Here is a 17,747-nt window from a genome sequence, read left to right as displayed (position 1 = left end):
TGTGGGGGAGCCAGGACCCTCTAGCCCAGTGGCTTGGTGTGGGATTTTAAATTGCATAGATCTGGATTTGAATCCCAGCTCTGCCACTTGCTGGCTGTGTGACCGTGAGCAAGTGTCTTAACCTCTCTGAGTATAGGTTTTCTTGCCTGTGCAATGAGGATGGTTGAGGACTCCCCGCAGGATCCCTAGGAAGGTGACACGAGTGCTCTGTGTGTGGAGCACCCCGCCTAGTTGCCGGTGCTCAGCAGAGTTTTGATTGTGGTGGCACGAGAGGTCTGCTTCCTGTCACAGGCCTAGGGGCAGGAGGAAGGGGAGAGGAGAGTGGGACAGAGCTTGCTTCTCTGCCCCTGTGGCATCCATCCCAGATGAGCAAATGGCTCTCAGCGGGGCATGGGGAACGGAATCTCTTTCTGGCTGGCGGTGGCCGGCCAGCCTCAGGGCAGCTGCCCTGTTCCCAGATCTGGGGTTCCAGGCTGGGTGGCTGAGGTGGGCGGTCAGGCGGGGCCTGGGCAGCTGACAGGGCCTCCGGGGGCGGGGGGGGGGGTAGGAGGCCAGCTGTAGTCCTGGAGCAGCAGAGAGCCAACTCAGACTTTAACCCATTCCAGTCCTGCGGGGATGGCTGCTCTTCTGGGCCCTGAAATGGCTCCCTTTTCTTTCAGTAGCCTCATTTGCCCTGTGAGCTCCTTGTCCGACCAGGGGTCTGCAGCCTGCAGTGCAAGGACTGTATTTGGACTGCTAGAAGTTTGGTCAGCCTATCTAAAAATTGGAATGGTTCCTATAAATATTCAGATCTCTGGTCTCCCTGGAGAAACCGGAAGATGGGACCCTGCTGCTAAGCACACTCTGGGTGGCAGTGTGGGCTGGGCTGGGGGTAGAGTGGTGCCATTGTCTCCTCCACCCCCAGTGTTTATTTCTGGTACCTACTTATTTCCCCTGTGATCATTTGAGATCCCATCAAGGCCAACTCTAACTCCTCTGCTGGCTGAGCCTTGACTTGCTCAGGGGTCTCTCTACCACTGCTTGGTCCCCTCCCATGCCGGGAGACTCACTACCCCCCAAGCAGACCTCCCCTCATTGCCTTTGCTGATAGCGTCCCATCTGTTTCTTCTTGAAATCTTTCTGTAGTGCCTTCCACTGGTTGGTCCCGGTTTGACCCCTTGAGGCCACACAGCCATCGCAGTCTGTCTTCGCTGTGACAGCCCTTCAGATGCCTGAAGACAGCTCTGAGGGCCCCCTGAGCCTGCCCCTCTGGGCTGAACAGCGTCAGTTCCTTCACTTCCCCTCCCAAGATGTGGTTTCAAGACCCCCCATTACCCTGATGTCTCTCCTTAGCCACGTCCTCGTGGGCCCGTGAACTTCCTGTGGCCGGACTCTCAGCGCTGCCCTGCACACCCCGAGGGCCTCAAGACCACTCAGACATGCCCCAGGTCCCATTTGTGTTGAAGGAGAGAAAGTGTAAATGCACAGAAAGTGTCCGGTAGGGCTGACTGCCCTCAAATACCCATGGCATTTCCGAGAGGGGCATTATAGGTAGTTTTATTTTTCCCTGAGTACTCACCTGTATTTATTTATTTTTCCTACAATCTGGAAGATTAAAAAAGTAACAAAGCAAAGGGCTTGTGATGAATTCATTTTAACCAACTCATGGCAGTTGCCTGTGGAGATGAGGCCCTGAGCTGGGAGTGAGGGACAAGGAGGAGGAACAGGATGGGGCTCTCCCTCAGGGAGCTCACAGCATAGGGGACCCTGATGCGCCCAGGGGTCTCAGCTGAGTCGGGCCCTCAGAGAGGATTATGGGGACCAGAGGAGGAGGCATCTGTTTATCCAGGGATCTGGGAAGGCCTCTTGGATAGCAGAGGTCTGGTGGGGGCCTCCAACATGGCAGGGGTGTTTTGGGTAATGAGAGCAGCAGTGGCAGAGGTCCTGAGACAGGAAGGTGTTTGCCTGGAAGGGAGCAGGTGCATGGTTGGAGCATCAGGAGGTAGGAGGGGTGTGTGGCAGGGCTGGGGACAAGGGGCTGGCAGAGACCCCTCTCTGGCTGTCCTCTTTGGGGTGAGGAGTCTGTGAGTCTGGGAACTTGTTCTTTCTTCTAGATTATCTCCAGGTGCCAGGACTCCCCCAGCCTCCCCGACCCCAGACCACCCTGGACCTCTGGGGCCTCTCCCTGTGTTTGTCTTCCCAAGGGTGGACCAAGCCTTCGGTGTGCATATCCTCAGGCCAAAGAGTGGGGAAGGGGTGCTGTCAGCGGGAAATGGGTCCTGGGCAGACCTTTGACACATGGTTGCCCCTGTCCTCGAGGGAAGGAGCTGGGGGTGGGAGGAGAAAATGGGTGGGCGCAGGCTGGGGGCCTGGGTCCTGACAGCTGGGCGAGCTCTCACGCTCATGCGGTTCATAAGGCTTCCCCTGGTGTCCTGCTAAGAGCTCCCAGGTGGACCCTCCAGCCCCAGACCCCTTGGTGTCTTTGTCTCCAGTCTCAGGAGCAGGCTTCAGATGCCTCAGGGCTTGGTGGAGGCACTTTGGAGGCCATCAGAAGTGGGAGCAGGAATGCTTTTACCAGCTGTGCTAACCCACCCGGGGGTCCCCACCTCTCCCCTCTGGGAGCCAGCATGTGGTCCGCTATGGGAGGAGGAGGCAGCCACATCTGTGCTCGCAGGTGCAGAGCGGAGCCTCTGGGACCTTTCTGTCAGATGCTTCTTTTCCCCAAAGTCCCCCTCTCGCCTTCTTGGGGGTTCCAGGACCAGCAGGACCTGGGTGTGAGTTACACTACACACAGGCTGCACTGGCTTGTGTGTAGTGGAACACAAGGCTTCTCTGAGGCCTCTCTGCCTGGGTGGGGAGATTGAACCTGCTGCTGCCCGCTGGAGCATGGCATTGTGGGCGACACACAGAGCATGGGACCACTGCAGCCTATGCCGCTTTGCATGAGGCAGCTTTTCCAAGGGCCCCCAGGGCCGGGCCAGCCCCTGCCAGCCGTGGACCAGATGTGCCTTTTCTGATGGTGTGGGAGAGCTTCTCTGTGTGGGTGTCCTCGCATTATGTGTGGGCCGCTATGTTTTGATCGAAGGGAGCCAAACTGATTTTCCTGGCCCATCTCTCCGCCATTCGAAGCAGAAAGTTAAATAAACACAACCAAGTATTATCACAGGACACGCGGAAAATGAACTTGGTCCCTACGGGTGGCCACATCTGGCAAGTGTGGGGCCGTGCAGGGCTGTGGGATGAGACAGATGTGGTTGGGGCAGGAAGGGCTCAGTGTGCCCCCTGCTCAGGGACGTGCCTCCTGCCAGGGGCTCTGGCCCTCGGTGGTATCCTTTCCCATCGCTGAACCTTTCTGAGGCCGTGTCTTCTGGCTTGGCTTCCCCTGAGCCTTGCCGCAGCCTGGTGGGTCTCTCTGGCCCTGTCTGTTGTGCGTAGGGAATGCACAGCTCCAGTCCCTGGGCCCTGGGGGCAGGTGGTCAGGCGCACTTGGGAAATAGTCGCACTTGTCATGATTTCCACCCCTCTCCACCCCTCTGCTAACGGCCCTGGGGGGTGGATGAGCCACGGGTTGGGGGAGTGCTTCACTGCTTGCCAGAGTGTATAGCCAGCATGTCCCCCATCCCTCCCACTGTCCTCTGTCCAGCACTGCCCTTGGCATGCAACACTCAGCCCTTGCTGAACTTCAGTGGGCTGAGTGGGTTCCCAGAGATCCATTTAGGACAACTGACATGCACCTCTTTATCAGAGGTGCCCAGCACTTCTCATGCCCACTGTCCCCAAAATGGGACATTGCACTGGAGGCTTGTGGGATTCAGGTGGCCGATAGGTGAATGGTTCTGTTTTCTTCATACTTATATATATTTATTCCTTTGTCTGTTAGGAACATGTTACTTCTTATATTTATTTTATTGTCTATTAGAAAAATTGGGCCTGGCATAATGGCTCACACCTGTAATCCCAGTGCTTCCAGGGGCCAAGGCAGGAGGATTGCTTGAGGCCAGGAGTTCAAGACCAGCCTAGACAACATGGTAAAACCCTGTTTCTACAAAAAATGAAAAAATTAGGTAGGTGTGGTAGTGCATATCTGTAGTCCCAGCTACTCAGGAGGCTATGGTGGGAGGGTGGTTTGAGCCCAGGAGGTCGAAGCTGCACTTAGCTATGATGGAGCCACTGCACTCCAGCCTTGGTGACAGAGCAAGATTTTGTCCCTATGAAAGAAAAAAAAAAGAAAGAAAAATTGTTACTAGCACACCAAATGTGTGATTTCTTGAGTAACGCTGCTTAGGGAGAAGCTAGAAAAAAAGGAATGTAAGAAAAAGCAGGGAGTTGATGGGAAGAAAAGCATCCTGTGACTCTGAGTGCCGGAGGTGTGTCCTCCTGGCAGGATTTGTCTGGGGAGGTCCCTGCCAGCCCTGGGGCAGGGACAGTGGAGAGGCTGAGTTGCTGCTCTGGAGCCTGTGCCCAGGCAGACCCTGCCACGGCCCCTGGGATGGTTGGCATGCTTAGTGAAGGTTTTGGGGTTGTCTTGGGATGACAGGCAGGTTTGGATTAGGGAGGGCCTGCCTTGGTGGGACCAGCTGCCAGGTGGAGCTGCCTGGGGTCCCCCGAAGGCCTTCTCCATGTGCAAGCTCCCCATGGTGGGTGGGCAGTGGGGCCAAGTCGGGAGCACATCTGTGCCAGTGAAATGTCCCCCTCCCAAATCAGACATTAAAAATACAAACTCCTTAAGCTGTGAAGTATTGTGCTTGCCCCTACCCCGGGGTGTCTTTGTTGAATGAAAAAGTGTTTGGAACCAGACATTACAGTTCGTTTCTGTGGAAGACTTGGGCTTTTATTTTTTATTTTTTATTTTTTTTGAGATGGAATCTTGCTCTGTTGCCTAGGCTAGAGTGCAGTGGGCTATCTCAGCTCACCGCAAGCTCTGCCTCCCGGGTTCACTCCATTCTCCTGCCTCAGCCTCTCGAGTAGCTGGGACTACAGGTGCCCGCCACTACGCCCGGCTAATTTTTTGTGTTTTTAGTAGAGATGGGGTTTCACCGCATTAGCCAGGATGGTCTCGATCTCCTGACCTCATGATCCGCCTGCCTCAGCCTCCCAAAGTGCTGGAATTACAGGCGTGAGCCACCGCCCCCGGCCTGGCTTGGGCTTTTAATATGAAAGAGAAGGAAGATAATGTGTGTGGAGTTAGTACTACTGTAGTGTATGTTTAAAATTGCTAAAATGGTACATTTTATGCTGTGCACTTTTTTTTTTTTTTGGAGACAGAGTCTTGCTCTGTCCCCCAGGCTGGAGTGCAATGGCATGATCTCGGCTCACTGCAACCTCTACCTCCCGGGTTCAAGCAATTCTCCTGCCTCAGCCTCCCCAGTAGCTGGGATTACAGACGTGCGCCACCATACCCAGCTAATTTTTGTATTTTTAGTAGAGACAGGGTTTCATCATGTTGTCCAGGCTGGTCTTGAACTCCTGACCTCGTGATCTGCCCGCCTTAGCCTCCCAAAGTGCTGGGATTACAGGCGTGAGTCACAGCGCCTGGGCTGCTGTGCATTTTTTTTTTTAACCACAAAAAATGTATGAGGAAGAAGAGCAATGTGTAAAAAGAGAGATGGATGGGTGATCTGTGTGTTCAGAACCAGATGGAAGCACACACGCACACGTCATACGTACACAAATCAGTTTTCAATGACAGACTCAGTTTCCTCTGCTCGTGTTTAAAATAAACCGCATGTATAACAAGGAACTGACATTTATTTACAGTATGTTAGCACAGAGGACAAGCTGTTAAGGGGATGTAAAAAAATATTAGTTTCTACTTTATAGTGCTTTTCTTCAAATGAAAGTGGAAAGAAGGAAAGAGAGTGGGGTGCCGATCTTACCTGCTTCTTCCTTTCCACCCGAAACAGCAAACAGACCTGGGCAGACATGGGTCCTCTGTACCATACCCTGAGTGAGGGGCTGGGCCCCAGGCTGGTGTGCCCACTGTCAGGTTCCTGACGTACAGGCTGCCACTTTCATCTGGCGGTTGTGTGGGCTGTTGTGTGGCTCCTACCTGGGGGGCTGGGGTGCCCTTTGCTCCACCACCTTCCATCAGCATTTCCCAGCTGGTGGGCGAGAGCCCAGTGTTGCCCCTGCAACAGGATGCAGGAGCCAGACCCCATCGTAAATCCACGTTTATATGCTGCACGTTTCTGGTTAACGAGACCATGCAGAGATGACTGTACGAAATGAAATACACGTATGAATGAGGAGATTAACCTCAGGGAGAGATGGGATTAAATGGGAGGGCAGCCTGGGAGGCTGGGGGCCCTCCCTGTTAAGGTCCAGGCAGGCGGTTCCCCAGAAAGGGAATTTTCTGCACACATTGCAACCCTGGATGGACTGGCTGGGGGCACAGAAGCAATCATCCTATTTTGTGTTGCTCGCTGGACGCCAGGCACTAAGCTGAGATCTTTACCTGTGTTATTTCACTTTGTCTTTAAAATAAATGGAATTTTTTAAATCCCCATTTTATAGACGTGGAAATAAAGACTCGAAGAGTCCATTACCCAAGGTTACACAGCAAGCAACAGGTGGAGTTTATGATCAACGTGAGCTGGCACACCCAATACTGACCTCTACAGACTGGTCACTGGAGGGTTCAGAAAAGAGGAGTCATTTCAACCCTTACCTGCCTGGCGAGCTTCGCCTTATTTTGAGAAGGTACAGGCAATCTGGGAAGCTCGGCCAGTCAATTACTGTTTGTTTCGAAGGGGCTGAGAGGCAGGATGGCCCGGTGAACTTCAGAGCCATGTAGGCCTAGCTTCAAATCTGGGCTCTATCTCCCTCTGCTTCCATAATTTGGTCCACTTAAAAAAATTAATTTAGCCCCTGGTTTTTCCATCTGTAAGATGAGTACCTACCTTTGTAGGGCCATTGGGAGGGTCAGCATGAATGTGGTAACGTGTGAAGAGGTGGCTCAGTGTGTTCTCACTACAGGTATGTGATGGTTGTCACTAGTGTCTCTGATGTGCACAGTCTGCTGCCAAGTGAACTGGAAGGTGGGAGAAAGAGGAGATGGAAAGACTTTCCCTAAAGGGGCTGAGAGTATGGTTGAGGGCAACATATAATGCTGTGGGATCTTGGGAGGCTGAGGCAGGTGGATCACCTGAGGTCAGGAGTTGGAGACCAGTCTGGCCAGCATGGTGAAACCCCATCTCTGCTAAATATACAAAAATTAGCCAGGCGTGGTGGCAGGCACCTGTAATCCCAGCTACTTGGGAGGCTGAGGCAGGAGAATTGCTTGAACCCAGGAGGTGGAGGTTGCAATGAGCCGAGATCAGGCCACTGCACTCCAGCCTGGGCGACAGAGTAAGACTCTGTCTCAAAAAAAAAAAAAAAAAAAAAGCTGTGGGATCAGGGTTTCCATTTGCCAGGCACTGGGTATTGGGTCCTGAACCATGCACTTTATACACGCCATCTTGTTTGATCTTCAGAGCTACCTTGCAGGGTTGGTGTGCACAGGGTTGGTGTGTTACCTGATTTGCCCAAGTCACACAGCAAAATGTGGTGGATTGGGATTTGATCCTAAGGCATCTTGCTTCAATTACACCCTGCTGCAGGTGAGAACTAACTTCAGTCCATGGCTGGAGAAGACTTCTTGGAGGAGGTGACCTTGAGCTCTGGTCAGTGTTTCTGACCAGGAGAGGAGGTGGCCTTGTAGCCTGTGGTCAGGCTGACTCTGGGGACTTGGATGAGAAGCTGGAAGCCCTGGGCCTGTTTCCAGGTCTCCTCATAAGCCGGATCCCAGGTGATGCTAGGCTGGGTGGGGCGAGGCTACCTAGATTTCCTCTAGTATTGATTTCTTTGCTTAGTTAAATTCAATTAGATTAGATTTTTTTCTGAACTTAACTCTTGAGCAGGAAAACTTGCTTACATTAAAAAAGAGACCCATGGACTTTTAAGATTTTGTCCACAATTATCATTCTTCCTGAAAATGGGATTTGCATATTAGTGTAAAAAAATCAGAATTTTAACTCTGATTGAAGTAGAAACTCATCTGAAGGCAGGGCGCAGTGCCTCAGGCCTGTAATCCCAGCACTTTGGGAGGCCGAGATGGGCAGATCACCTGAGGTCGGGAGTTCAAGACCAGCGTAGCCAACATGGTGAAACCCCATCTCTACAAAAATAAAAAATTAGCTGGGCGTAGTGGCAGGCATCTGTAATCTCAGTTACTGGGGAGGCTGAGGCAGGAGAATCACTTGAACCTGGGTGGTGGAGGTTGCAGTGAGTTGAGATCTCGCCACTGCACTCCAGCGTGGGTGACAGGGAGACTCTGTCTCAAAAAAAAAAAAAAAAAAAAAAAAAGAAACTTATCCTAGCCCTGGGCTGGTTCCCCGCCCCTGAGTCTGCTCTGGGGCTATGGCTGTGGAGACAGACCCCACCTTGAGCTCTGCCTTTCCCCTTCCCTAGCTCCCTGCCCCTCCCTTGTGTCTGTACTCCAGGTCCTCACGATTTCTACTTGGTTTTGTCTTGTTCTGAGTTTGGGATGCATTTAGCAACCTCCAGCATACCGTAGTTTGTTCATTAATTCATTCACTCACTCACTCAGCTCCTGTGTGCCAGCCCTTGAAGGGGCACAGTGATGGGTAACACTTGTCACTGTGGATTCACCGTCTAGTGGTTGAAGGTCAAAACCCAACTTCCTTTTCTCATCTCTCTCATGCTACCTAGCGCAGAGTTCTAGGTAGCCTAGAGGTGTTCAGTGCTTGTTAAAGGAGGAAATGGCCAAATGCCTCCTGGTAGTGTATCCCAAAAGCCTAAAAATGGGTACACTCTTTGTCCTAGCAATCAAGCTTCTGAACTAATCCTAAGGAATATTATCGAACAGGCTCGTGACCATACATGTGTTGCAATGTGGATTCTCTTACAGGAAAAGACAGCTGGAAATAGCCTGGCTATCCAGCAACAGGATATTGGTTATTTGGAGCCTCCTGTGATGGGACTCAGGCCATCATTGATAATAGTGTTGGTCTCTGTTTTTTTTATTTTTTATTTTTTTGAGACAGGGTCTGGCTGTGTTACTCAGGCTAGAGTGCAGTGGTGCCATCATAACTCATTGCAGCCTTGACTTCCTGGGCTCAAGTGATCCTCCTGCCTCAGCCTCCTGAGTAGCTGTGACTACCCATGCGTGCCACCATGCCCAGCTAATTTTTTTTATTTTTCTGTAGAGACGGAATCTTGATATGTTGCCTAGGCTGGTCTCGAACTCCTGGCCTCAAGTGATCCTACCACCTTGGCCTCCCCAAACCCTGGAATTGCAAGTGTGAGCCACCGGGCTGGGCCTTGGTCTCTGTTTTTGATGTGAAAGGATGTTCACTGGGTACTGTGAAAGGATGTTCACTGGGTGCTGCTGAGTTAGAAAAGAGGAATACAGAGCACTACCTGGTTTTAATGTTGTAACAATGTATTTACATACTGGAAAGTTGTGCTTTTAGTTTCTTCATTTTAACTCACATGTATTCCCTAGTTTTCTGTGTTGTACATGGATTACTTATGTCAGAAACTTTTACAGAAAGCAAGAGATGTTTGTTCTAGGAAACAATAAGCAAAGGGCCACTTGGAGTGAATTCTGTGTTTCTGACATATTTGGAACATAGGGGCAAAGCCTAGGCAGGGCGGGTGGGGTGGGTGGGAGAGCTGGGGTCTCTGCTGCATCCTAGGCTGGCTCCAGCTCCCCGCTTTGCTGCCAAAGCCCCTTCTCTCCTTCCTCCTTGTCCTCCTCCTCCTCCTGTGACACTATGCCTTCGTCCCATGGTGCGCTGATCGTGCACATTTCTTCCACTCAGCAGTGTCCTGTTTGGTAGCTTGATGTTGGCTGCAGTGGGGGCATTTACACTGCAGAAAGTGGCAAACCCTACAAACCAGAGCCTCTTGTTCTCCTGGAGAGCCCCCTGTTAGACATTGACCAGCACACCATTGTCTCTCATGGTTTCACCCCAAGGATTTTGAGTGCTTGGGGAGACCCAAGAGATGAACTCTCTTCTTCTTAGGGTCTCCTGGGGCTGGCCCAGGGAGGGACCTAAGGATCTTAAGGATCATGGGAGCGGGGCAGAGTGAGAGAGAGTGAGTCCAGTCCTATGTTGACTGATCCTACTCAATCTGGAACCAGACCTGCTGCCTGTTCGAGGCAGAAGTAAAATCAAGGGGTTAAGAATTCTATTCCCGGCTGGGCATGGTGGCTCACTCCTGTAATCCCAGCACTTTGGGAGGCTGAGGCGGGAGGAGTGCTTGAGGCCAGGAGTTCAAGACCAGCCTGGCCACACAGTGAGATGCATCTAAAAGAAATTAAAAATTAACTGACTGGGTATAATGGCATGTTCCCCTAGTCTCAGCTACTTGGGGTGCTGAAGTGGGAGGATCACTTGAGCCCAGGAGTTTGAGGCTGCGGTGAGCTCTGATCACACCACTGCACTCCAGCCTGGGTAACAGAACAAGGCTGTATCTCTAAAAAAATAAAAATCCAGTCCTGGCTATACCCCATCCTAGCTCCGTGACTTTTGACAAATTGCTTAACCTTAGTTTTCTCATCTGTAAAATGGGGTTAATAAATGTACTTACTCATAGGTTCTCAAATTTAAGCACACATCAAAATCATTTGTTGGTCTTGCGAAAACACAGATTCCTGAGTCCCACCCTCAGATATTCTGATTTTGTAGGTCTGGGATGGGGTCTGGGATTCTGCATTTCCAACAAGCTCCTAGGTAATGCTGCTATTGCTGGTCCAGAAACCTATTCTGAGAATTACTTTGTGCAACTGAAGTGCACATCACAGTGTGTGGCGCATGTGAGGGCTCAGTTGCACTTCACTGCTTATTCAGAGGTGGGCAGCATTGTCCAGGAGGATTCCAGGGCCTGGAAGCTAGAACACCGGGTTCTGAGTCTGCTTTTGCCGCCTCGTCTGGGCCCCCAGGTGAGCTATTTCTCTTATTTGGGACTCTATTCTTCCTTCTGTGAAATGGGTCAGTAAAGCCTTGACTTTCAGGCAGGAGCTGAGGAAACATCTGTAAAAGCCTCCAGTGCCAGACTGTTCTGGTGCAGGGTGGTGGGGAAGGACGTGAGGGACCGGGGCCAGGCTGGTGTCTGTCTCTTCACTCACATGGGACCGGCACAGAGGGGCAGGCTGTGGCAGGACACGCTCTCCTCAGTCCCCCGGGGCTGCCAACGTACCCAGGCTTGGCTCCTCTTCTGACAGAGCTGCGAGGGACTCTTTTAGAAGAAGAAAAAAGACATTGTTTTAATTCACTGCCTTTGTGATGTTGTCTTCAGTTCTTCTCAGTTCCTGATTCTGGCTTTCCACTAACATTGCCACATCAGGTGGCTTTGCGATATTCAGTTCCTTTTCTTTTCCTACTCCATGGCTGGGCTGGACCAGGGCAGAATGAGGGGTGAATGGGTGGGTGTTCATGGCTCCCCTTTTTCCTTCCCTTCCCTCTTTTGCCTTTGAGCTGAAACCATGCTTGGAAACATCCGCCCTGGCCTGGGAGTCCTTGGATGGCATCTGGACAAATGCTGTGGCTCCCTGGGGCTTTGTTTCCTCACCAGAAAAGTGAGGATTTTGAGGGCTCCTTCTGAGGGGGCCTGGGAGGATGAAAAGGGAGCCAGTATGTGGGATACCTAGCACTGTGCCAGGTGCCACTTGGGCCCAGTGAAGGGTGGCCTTTCCTGCTCACATTGGGCACATCCTCAAGTGTGTGCAGGAGTGTGTGTGTGTGTGTGTGTGTGTGTGTGTGTGTGTGTGTCATGCCCAGGTGCTTCAGGGAAGTTCTATGGACCAGAACAGAGAAGCCCAATAGATTTTAACCCTTGCTGTTGAGACTTTTGAAGCTGCATCTGTGTCAAATTAGAGAAAGAACCCCGATCAGTTGGCAATATCTATGGAGGGTGCAGGATAGAGGAGCTGGGGCAGGTGTTCCACATGTGTGCTGTCCTGGGTCTAGTGGAAAAACCCTTTTCCTAGTACTTAGAGAAAACTCCCAAGGAGGGAGGATCACATGAGGCCAGGAGTTTGAGACCAGTCTGGGCAACATAGTGAGACTCCATCTCTACAGAAAAATATCTTTTTTTTTTTTTTGAGACAATCTCATTCTGTCACCCAGGCTGGAGTGCGGTGGCACAATCTCTGCTCACTGCAACCTCTGCCTCCCAGGGTCAAGTGCATCTCTTATCTCAGCCTTTCAAGTAGCTGGGATTACAAGTGTGCATCCACATGCCCAGCTAATTTTTGTATTTTTTGTAGAGACAGGGTTTTGCCATGTTGGCCAGGCTGGTCTTGAACTCCTGGCCTCAAGTGATCTGCTTCCCAAAGTGCTGGGATTACAGGTGTGAGCTCCCACGCTTGGCCAGAAAAATATAACAATTAACCGGGCGTAATGGTGCGTGCTTGTGGTCCTAGCTACGCAGGAGGCGGAGGCAGGAGGATCCCTTGAGCCCAGGAGTTTGAGGCCGCAGTGAGCCAAGATGCCACCATTGCACTCCAGCCTGAATGACACAGTGAGAACCTGTCTTAAAAAATAAAATAAAACAAAACAAAACAAAGAAAACTTCAAGTGTTTCACACTTATTGTCCTATTTTACACATCATCATCATGATCATGCTTTTATTAGGGAAAGATGGAGGAGAGGAGTCACCTTTCTGCAGAGTTGCCCAAGATATAGATTTTACTGGAGTTAGTGCCTGCTCCTTCTGCAGAGATCTCCTAGCCTTTCTCTTTTGGGGTGATGATGGGGAACAGGAGGGTGAGAGGGAGATGAGCTGGCACAGAAGCTGAGCCCCTTGGCTGTCACCTCCAAACAGTTCCACATTTAGGGACACCATCCCTGCACTGTAGTGGGAACAGGAAAGCAGTGATGCTGAGGCATCTGTGGCTCTAGCTGGGCATTCCTATGGGTGGGGCGGGGTGGGCTAAATCTCAGTAGGAAATTTGATCTCACTGCTCAAAACTCAGCTCTCCTGTCTTTCCAGGGAGAGTGAAACCTCAGCAGCCAGCCAGGAACCTGGCGGGAGAAGGGGAGCTTGAATTATCCCAGTAACATGAGCTCACATTGATTGCATGTTTCCCTGGAGCTAAGTGCTTTGGGGTATCATCTCATTTCGTCCTCTCCATCCTCCTGCGAGGTTGGTATTCTGAATATCCCCATTTTACAGAGACGGAAGATCGGGTGGATCAAGTCTCTTGCCTGAGATCTGATGGCCTGTAAGCGATCACCTGGGGGACAGCAGCCTATTCCAGAGCCCACTTCCCACACCCCTACATTTTATAGTGTCTCTCCAGGTTCCCTCCTCTACCTCACTGCCGTAGCTAGATGAGCTCTGTTGCGTGACTTCTGCAAGGGTCTCTTTTCCTGTAAGGACAGATGAACTTCCTTTTTGGAATTCTTGGATTATTCCTTGGTGTCTTTCTGTTCTGTTTTATATATAGCAAGGCAAGGAGAGGAAGGGGCACAGTGCCTAAGCAAGGTTTAGGCTTTTAGCCCCTCTGCCTACAATTCTCCAGGGCAACAGTTTATGAGGAGTCTTTAGTAGCGTGGCAGCTTCCAGAGGTGCTGGTTCTAAAGTCAGTTTAAGGAGAAAGTCAAGCATCGCCAAAATTGCCTATTATACAAGCACCGACGTGGAGACCCACTGACCATCTATCAGTAATTCTTAGCAATGGTTTTTCTTCGCACATTGGAATATTCTGCTTTAATTTTTTTTTTTAAATTGCACGTATTTATTTTTAAAAAGTACTAGATTGGATAGAAGAAGATTTCTGGTTAGGAGCTGTGTTGTCTGAAAACAGGTTTCTTTTTTATTTTGTTTTGTTTCTGAGATGGAGTCTTGCTCTGTCACCCAGGCTGGAGTGCAGTGGTGTGATCTCGGCTCACTGCAACCTCTGCCTTCTGGGTTCAAGCAATTCTTGTGCCTCAGCCTTCTGAGTAGCTGGGATTATAGGTGTGCATCATCACACCCAGCTAATTTTTGTATTTCTAGCAGAGATGGGGTTTCACTATGTTGGCCAGGTTGGTCTCAAACTCCTGAGCTCAAGCCATCTGCCCACCTCAACCTCTGTAAGTGTTGGGATTACAGGCATGAGCCTCTGCACCTGGCCTTCTTTCTTCTTTTAACAGATAGGGTCTTGCTCTATCACCCAGGCTGGAGTGCAGTGATGTGATCATAGCTCACTGCAGCCTCGAACTCCTGGGCTCAAGTGATCCTCCCATTTCAGCCTCCCGAGTTGCTGGGATGACAGGCACATACCACATGTCTGGTTACTTTTTAAATTTTTTATGGAGATAGGATCTTGCTATGTTGCCCTGGCTGGCCTGAAACTCCTTGGCTCAAGCAATCCTCCTGCCTTGGCCTCCCAAAGTGCTGGTATCATAGGTGTGAGTGACTGTGCCTGGCCTAAAAAATAGGTTTCTTTAAATACTAGACCCAGCCTCCTTTTGGTGAGATGCCCATATATTGGGGGGCAGGGTGTGGACAGAGAGACCCATGAGACAGAGCCAGAGGGTCCTGTCCCTTTCACCCTCACTTCAGGGCATAATGGCAGGCGATCTTACCTGTGCTGTTGAAACAGCTTGTTCTCTTTTCAGCAAGTGGTCAGGGTGAATCACGAGAGTTAAACAAAGGTGATTGTGATGAGACTGTCATATTGTGGCTTTTCTGAGGGTCTGAGCTTGGTGCCAAGGGGCCTGTCAGTGGAGGTGTTGGTTGGTTTTAGCTTTAGCTGCAGGGAGCCTTGGCTTTTGCATGCAATCACCCCTACCCCACCCACTGCCTGAACACATCGCCACCTGAAAGGAGCCTGGAGGATGTGGGCTTCCTCGTTGGGTTTGTCTGCACTTGACCCTGGTCATTTGACCTAGGAGCGTGATGCCAAAGATGATCATGGGCTGTAGAAAAGCGATCGGCTATGCTTTTGTGCAAAGGAACGGGCACTCCTTTCTCTGGGCATTCGCAGCCCTGCACCAGGACACAGTGCTGGGTAGACAGAGTGTGGGTCACATTTCAGCTCTTTCTCGCCACCTTTGCTTGCCCTTCTGTGCAGTGCTTGGCCTATACCGCTCTACCTGCTGGGCCTCCCTGCCTGGTCTATGCTTTTCCATTCCTGAAGGTTGCTTAGTAGTAAGTCAGGAGCAGTGATGCTCTGTTTCATGCTTGACAATGAGACTTGGGGCTCTCGCTGTCCCCTTTACCTGTCGTGGCCTTGGCCTGCAGTGTGTGAGAGGGTTTCCCTAAGGGTGAGCTAAGGAGGGGCAGTCGCGTGCCCCTTGCCTGGCCACCACACCTCTGCTGGGACAGGGATGTCTCTGGGGAGGCATGGGATGCTGTAAGGGTGGGATGGTCTCAGGGGCCAGCAAAGCATGGGGAGGTTTCCCAAGGCCTTGGGGAAAGTAGCTGAGAAAACTTCGCAAATGAGAGCCATTGGTCTATGGGTGCTTGAAGTTATTTTGGGGGTGGAGGTGATTCTAGATCTTCTGATGAAATCTATGGATCCTTTCCCCAGAACAGTGCCCTTCTGTGCCTGTGTGCAGCAGCTCACACCCAGAGCCTTCTTCCAGCCTTGAAGCCAGGCTATGCAAGTGGCCCTAGCGTGGATTTTGGAGTTCAGAAAGGAGCATTCTGGGTTCTTCCCTGGCCCTACTAGAGGCCTCCTCTGACCCTTGGACCAGCACTAGCCTCTGTTTGTCTCTCATTCACCTCCTGCCACTGTCTGCCTCAGAATCTGTCCCCCGAGCTTTCCTGCCTTTGACCTGAACCTTCTCTGCCGAAACACATCTTGCCTGACTTTGACAAACTCCTGAGCAGGGCCCCAGCCCTGTCTGGGCCCCACTGCTGTGTTCTGGGCCCATTTTCCAGACCCCATGCCCAGCTTTCACCTTCCCTTTCTGTTTCCCTCTCCAGCTCCATCTCTTCTGCCTCTGTGAGGTGTTGGGGAGCCCTCTGGGTGGAGGGCATTACTCTCCAGGCCAGGAGCAAGTGACCTGGAGGAGGTGGTGCACGCAGGTGTCTGCCTAGTGCCACTTGCTCTGTGCCACTGGATATCCAAAATCCAGAGGCCCAGCACACAAGGGATCTCGGTGGTGGCAAGGCCTGTGCTAGTGCACAGGGGACGAGCTGTGGCCAATCCCAGAGCAGGAGAGTTGCAGCTACTTATGCACCTGCTGTGGAGTTGGGATGACAGCATTTGGGGGGACTTTATACTCCAATTTGTCAATCAGCCTCCCACAACTTGTGACCCCAGAGCTGAGAGTCAGTGTGGAGTCCTGATCTGCCTGAAGCCCTGGCAGAGCCCCAGAATCCTTCTTAATGCACCCCAGGAACCATGGTTAATAGTGAGAGCTAGTCTTAGACCTGCTGCCACCAAGCAGGTGCCCTCTAAGGGCCCTCTGGCCTCTTTGAGCTCCTTCTTGTCCATTGTTAAGGATCTTGACTCACACAGGGAACTGGAAGTCCCCCAGGACTTCAGAGATGGCCGCAAACACCCCCTTTCTCTTAACAGGATGTGTTCAGGTGCTCCTTTGAAGGGCTTTCTGCAGCAGCCCTTGTCCAGAGGCTGCTGGACATCGCCCACCAGTCTCTGCAGCTTGGGGGGATTATCCCAGGACAGCTGGGAGTCTTAAGATCAAGGAGCCCGTTCCTACCTCCCTGTGCAGCCCTCTCCATCCCTGTCGGGGCAGGGCCTCCAAGGCCCTGTCCGGTGAAGTGTTTTAGCAGGAGCTCCTCGCAGGGCTACTGTGGTGCCCTTGGGCCCTCCCAGGGCCACCTGATTGTTGAGGTCACACTCAGCCCTGGGAAGGATCCCATCTCTGATGAGCGATGATGATTCCCATTGCATGGGCAGGAAGCACTCCCTGCTCCATCCACTCTGTAACTGGATTCTGTGGCCAGAGTTTTCTGTTCAGTGCCTGCCTGACCCCAGGCAGGAGTGGTTTGTGCTCAAGGCCAGGGCAAGTGTGAGCGCCATGAGGGAGCTGGATTGGCATGTGTGACCTTCTGCTCCCAGAGCCGGTGTGACTCTAGTGTGATGGGGTGGGGACAGTAGTGGCTTGGAGGGGGCAGGTGTGTCTGTGGCTGCCTTGCCCACTGCCTGAACAAAGCCCAGCCCTGCTGCAGGCCCTCTGGGATGTCACCACACATCCTGTGTGCTTATTGATTAAAAAATTTGGGCCGGGTGCAGTGACTCATGCCTGTAATCCCAGCATTTTGGGAGGCTGAGGCGGGTGGATCACCTGAGGTCAGGAGTTCAAGACCAGCCTGGCTAACATGGTGAAGCCCCGTTTCTACTACAAATACAAAATTTAGCCGTGCATGATGATAAGCACCTGTAATCCCAGCTACTCGGGAGGCTGAGGCAGGAGAATTGCTCAGGAGGCAGAGGTTGCAGTGAGCTGAGATCACACTATTGTACCCCAACCTGGGTGACAAGAGTGAGACTCCGTTTCCAAAAATAAAATTTTTGTTTTTTGTTGAGCACCTGCTACTATGTTTGCACTGAGCTAGGCACTGGGATACAACAATGAACAAGACAGGCATGGTCCCGTGAGGGAGGCAGATAAAAGCCTAGGAAACCAATAGGTGGAAGGAATAATGAGAGGTGTTCGGGTTATGCAGGGGCTAAGCCAGAAGCTGCCTTGCAAGGTCAGGTCTGGGAATCATGAGCAGGAGCTGGTAGACCACGGGGCAGGAGTGGGCAGCTGCAGCCTGGCCATGTGACCTGGGCCACTCCGGAGCCTTTCTGCATCCC

General features: G+C 51.7%; 1 protein-coding gene and 1 long non-coding RNA gene across 12 annotated transcripts in view; one reads left to right on the top strand and one right to left on the bottom strand.

Moving 5' to 3' along the window:
• ZNF423 (zinc finger protein 423) overlaps positions 1–17,747 on the top strand; it is a 371,381-nt gene that overhangs the window by 46,794 nt on the left and 306,840 nt on the right. The window contains exon 4 of one of the 11 annotated variants that reach the window (XM_054533874.2): positions 6,493–6,678. The exons of 9 other annotated variants lie outside the window; for them this stretch is intronic. The gene's annotated coding sequence lies outside the window, so the exon portion shown is untranslated. Of the gene's footprint in view, positions 1–6,492; positions 6,679–7,600; positions 7,766–17,747 lie in introns of those variants that run through there. One more of the 11 variants, XM_054533881.1, reaches the window with a different exon arrangement.
• LOC129050780 (uncharacterized) lies at positions 10,585–16,783 on the bottom strand. Its single transcript, XR_008514553.1, has 3 exons — positions 16,645–16,783; positions 14,560–14,691; positions 10,585–11,223 (listed from the first exon to the last, which is right to left on the bottom strand). It is a non-coding gene; the product is annotated as an uncharacterized LOC129050780 (long non-coding RNA).

Source organism: Pongo abelii, chromosome 18 (assembly GCF_028885655.2).
Source record: "Pongo abelii isolate AG06213 chromosome 18, NHGRI_mPonAbe1-v2.0_pri, whole genome shotgun sequence".
Taxonomy (NCBI): Eukaryota; Metazoa; Chordata; class Mammalia; order Primates; family Hominidae; genus Pongo; species Pongo abelii.
The sequence above is the reverse complement of the archived record's forward strand: the minus strand, read 5'-3'. Positions and strand labels throughout refer to the sequence as shown.